The following is a 4371-nucleotide window of genomic DNA, read 5'->3' as shown; positions in this document are numbered from 1 at the left end:
TGGTGCTCCATCGAGGGCAGTGAGGGGGGGAAGGGCTGCAGTGCTGAGTGCTTGCAGGGCTTCCTGGGGAAAGCTTAGCCCGAAGGGAGGGGGTGCTGTCACAGGGGAATGGATGTGCATCACTCTGAGATCCTGAATTGCTTTGGAAGGCCTAATATTTGGCTGGGCTTAGGTAACTTATGTATAGAACCACTAAAACTCTTAATATGTCAGCAAAAATGCCAGCCTAGTTCTAGTAGAGATATTCAGACATATTGATAACGTTACTCAAAAGGGTAATAATCATCTTCTACATGCATTGATAAACACCTCCAATTCCTCACCATTTTTAAAGAGCAACACGGTTTGCTAAAAATACCAGAATTTCCCTTTTACACGATACAAAATAAGAGAGAAGTAATGAAAAAGGACCGTGCTGCCTCTGAGATGTGCCCCAAGGCCACCTTTGAGAGCAGGATGGGGATGACAGTCAGCAAAAGTCTGAAACGCATTTTATTTGTGCCTCTTCAATGAATGTTGGGAAGAACAGCAAGTCTCTGCTGACAGTGATGCTGAATGTTGAAGCATATCAACAGTATGGAGAATGAGCTAGCTGTTCATTAAGAAATAATGATTTATGAAGATAGTAATGAACAAAAAAAAAAAAAAACGTATTTTGAGGCATCGCATCCAAAAATCTTTTATTTAAATTCCTTACGAGAGAGGGAGGAAGAAAGGAAGGGGGAAGATATTAATTATATAGAGAAGAAATTTTTAATCAGAAGAAGTTTGATTTGAATTGGGATAGTAAAGGTTACAACCAAGTAGCAGAGCCTGCAGGAAGCACTGTGTGGCATCTCAGAGCGTCAAGGTAAAAGGTCACTGAAGCTCTAATCATAAACTCTCTAAAGCATTTCTCAGAGCTTCTGTAACTCCTCCTGGAAGAGCAATGGAAACAGAAACGACCAACAGACCTTGAGAATGACCAGGATAACGAACTGAGTGATTGCTGCGCTGCGGCAGCTCTCACTTTGTTCTCCGTAAAGTCGGTAACAACAACGAGGATCTCAGTATCAGCAGGGGAGCTGCGCCCAAATAATTATACAAGGTCAGTAACGATCATTGCTGAAATACGAAAAAAACAGGCAACCCCAAAATGTGTTGTCCTGGTCGAGCTAGCGCGGAGCAGTCAGTGCATTAATTAGCGGTAACAGCAGAGCAGACACTCGGTTTTCTGACTCAACAGTGCAATTAAAACCCCGCCGCTCCCCGAAAGCGCCGGCTGTTAGCTGGGATTTGGGATCAGTTTCCTTTCAGACTTTCTCTGGCTGTGATTCATGCGAGTTTGGAGTCCCAGTTAAGTCATGTGATCCCAAAAAATCATTTACAGTCTTGTGAATACGATTTGGGTATGTTCAAATTAAATGGGTGTTCTGATGCACTGTTTTTAAGTTTCCTGCGACGTGGTGGGCTCTTTGTTTAAAAGGGAATTAATTGCATTTCTTCTTCCAGTGCAATGTTTGTAACCCTGCAGTTCTACCATAGCACCCAATGGGCTCCCTTGATGACACAGCCTTTTCCCCAAGGGCTGCCTGCTCCCATTTGCTCCCATTTGATAGGATAGCTTATGTACAAATTCAGTTCAGAGCAATCGTGCTATAGATGGCACAAGTCAAACTATTGAGAGAAATACAGAAATTGGTGTTTTGAAGTCCTCAGTACAGTCTGAATGCAGTACTTCAGTAGGAAATGTGAAATACACGTTTCCCATTGCTGCCTTGTTCTAGATCAGCCCCCAGGAGCTCAGTCCACAGCACTTCCCTGCTCCCTTCCTGTGCTGCAGGAGCTTCTGGCACAAACCCAGGATGTGGAAATATCCCTACCTGCTATGGGCTAATGTGGTGGGAATCACAGAAACAGGGAACCATGAAGACTGGAAGAGTCCTCTTGGATCCCCAAGCCCAACCCTAGCCCACCGTGCCCTTCAGTGCCACATCTCCATGGCTATTGAAAACTGGATGGATCGTAGAATCCTAGAATGGCCTGAGTTGCAAAGGCCCACAATGCTCATCCAGTTCCAACCCCCTGCTGTGTGCAGGTCGCCAACCAGCAGCCCAGGCTGCCCAGAGCCACATCCAGCCTGGCCTTGACTGCCTGCAGGGATGGGGCATCCACAGCCTCCTTGGGCAACCTGTTCCAATGATGGATTCTGCCATCCTCCACTCTCACTTGTTTTTAACTCTTACCACATATCCCCGTTTTTGTGTTCTGTACAGTTGCTGTGCATTTCAGCCATGAGCAAGAGTTTATGCTGAAGCTGTGAGTTTTCCCAAGAGAGCAGAGACGTGACACGTGTACCAGATGCAAGCACACAGTGAGTCCTGTCCTTGCTCTGCAAGATGAACCCTTTCCATTTCTCCAGTTGGTTCTGTCTCTGCTGACTAATCGGGCCTTTGTTAACGAGGTGATGTCCTCAGCAGCTCCTGCCACACTCTGGGGAAGGTTCCTGCATCCCAGAGGCAGTGCTGCCTTTGGGGAGGGCTCCTGGCGTGCAGCTCCGCCATCCCAGGCGGTGAGTGCTATGAATAACAACGCCAATCACTTGGAGTCACTGCAAACTCACAATCATCCGCTTTCTGCATTATCATTTTTCCATATGGGAAGTGGAAAATCATTTTGAGTGTGTAGAAGCAGATAAGTATTCCGGTCCTGGACGTTTTCTGAGCTTGTTTACTGAGCGCCCAGGCTCCAATCGCTAGATCTAATTGACCAGGAGCAGCGTGCAGCATCGCTCTGATTATTTTTGGAGCTATCTGCACCAAGAGGAGCACTGACTGCCAACGGGTGCTGATGTCCCTGCCCTTCCATTGGGGCCCTGGATCTCCTGGCATTGCCCCAGATGCACAGAGATGGGGCAGAGCCCAATGACCAGCCCCTGGGAAGTGGCACTTGAGTCTTGTTTTTTTGGCTCGCACTGCCCTAGTGATGGCACCTATGGAGTTGTTTGGGGCAATCTTCAGATTCATTCAAAAAAATGAATCCAAAAAAAGCCCAAATAAATACAGGCTTGCTACATCCCAGGAACCCCCCCTATCTGTGTCATTTCAAGGTGCTTTATTTTTAGGTGTGGAAAAAGTGGAGAACTGTGACCTATTGTACCACCTATAAATGAAAAGTAGGTACTAAATATTTTATTTTTCCCCACTGCTCTGTTTATTCTTCTGCCTCGCTTTTCAATCTTCATGCAAAGTTTGTGCATGAGTGTGTGTGTGCTTTCTCTCCAAGAGCACATACAGTATCGGTAAGCATGGGCTGGATTTAATAATTCAAAGTAATATGAAACCTTGCCGGTATGGAAATGGGCTTGTGATTGGCTCGATCTGCTAGCTAGATGGGATGAAAAATCTCATTTTTGGAAAAATAATCAAAGATTATCAGCTGCATCCAGGAATTGTTGGGGTCTCGCAGAGAATGGCCGCTTTCTCTGCACACATGCGTTCAAACCCCCCCGACACACAAATATAATGCTTATATTCAGCATGCACCCATATATCTTCGTGTTGTACCCCTGTTACCTGTCTCACTTCCTGGTCTTTGTGTTGCTTTTTTTCCAAGGTACTAGCAAAAGAATAAGGTCTTTGCATGAAGGTGATGCTCTAGTAATTGGTGTACAGAAGGAGAGCATTAACAGAAGCAAAATGTGGGAAATAGCACAGGGCTGTATCAGCTCTGCTCTTTCATCTCTTGCTCTCTTCATCATTCACAGATATATATTTGTAGTGTCTTAAGATATTTAGCATTTTGCTACCAAAAAGAAGTATTCAAGGAATGTAACCTGAATTACAGCGCAGAGAAACAGCACGTAAATATGTACATATATATACTATAGGTGTCAGGTACGGATCCCCACACATCACAGAGGAAAAAAGGTATCTTTAGCAGAGAGCAATGCCCTTCACTTGGAAATACTCTGGCCATCACATTTTAGAGGAAAAATGAAAACAGCTTAAAAGTTTTTAATCCGGTTAAGGTCCTCAAAATTCACTCTCTCTGCCCTTTATAATGCCTTCATATATATGTATATGAGCAGACGTAGATGCATATAGATATGAGCAGTATATATACGTGTTATTTTTTCTACCTCTTATACAAATATAGATATAGAGCATCATGATTGGAATTCCCAGGGGGTATTTTTGTGGAACTTCAGAGCGAATGTGGCTGACACTTGTTCTTTGTTGCCCTTGGGCTACCGGTTTGATCACCGACCGAATGGATTTATCCGTGTCAGCAGAAGGAATTTTTCACTCTTGTCGTAGGGATATTTTAAAACCTTTCTCATGTGTAAATGAAGTGCAAGTACATTCAGGTGCTCCGTGTTTCAGCCAGCTT

General features: G+C 44.6%; 1 long non-coding RNA gene across 1 annotated transcript; it reads left to right on the top strand.

The window, feature by feature from the left end:
• Positions 1–714: 714 nt before the first annotated feature.
• LOC109368615 lies at positions 715–3156 on the top strand. Its single transcript, XR_002116827.1, has 3 exons — positions 715–1087; positions 2256–2353; positions 3104–3156. It is a non-coding gene; the product is annotated as an uncharacterized LOC109368615 (long non-coding RNA).
• The last annotated feature ends 1215 nt before the right edge of the window (positions 3157–4371 follow it).

This window comes from Meleagris gallopavo, chromosome 7 (assembly GCF_000146605.3).
Source record: "Meleagris gallopavo isolate NT-WF06-2002-E0010 breed Aviagen turkey brand Nicholas breeding stock chromosome 7, Turkey_5.1, whole genome shotgun sequence".
NCBI lineage: Eukaryota > Metazoa > Chordata > Aves > Galliformes > Phasianidae > Meleagris > Meleagris gallopavo.
Note: the sequence above shows the minus strand (reverse complement) of the source record. Positions and strands in the feature narration are given on the sequence as shown.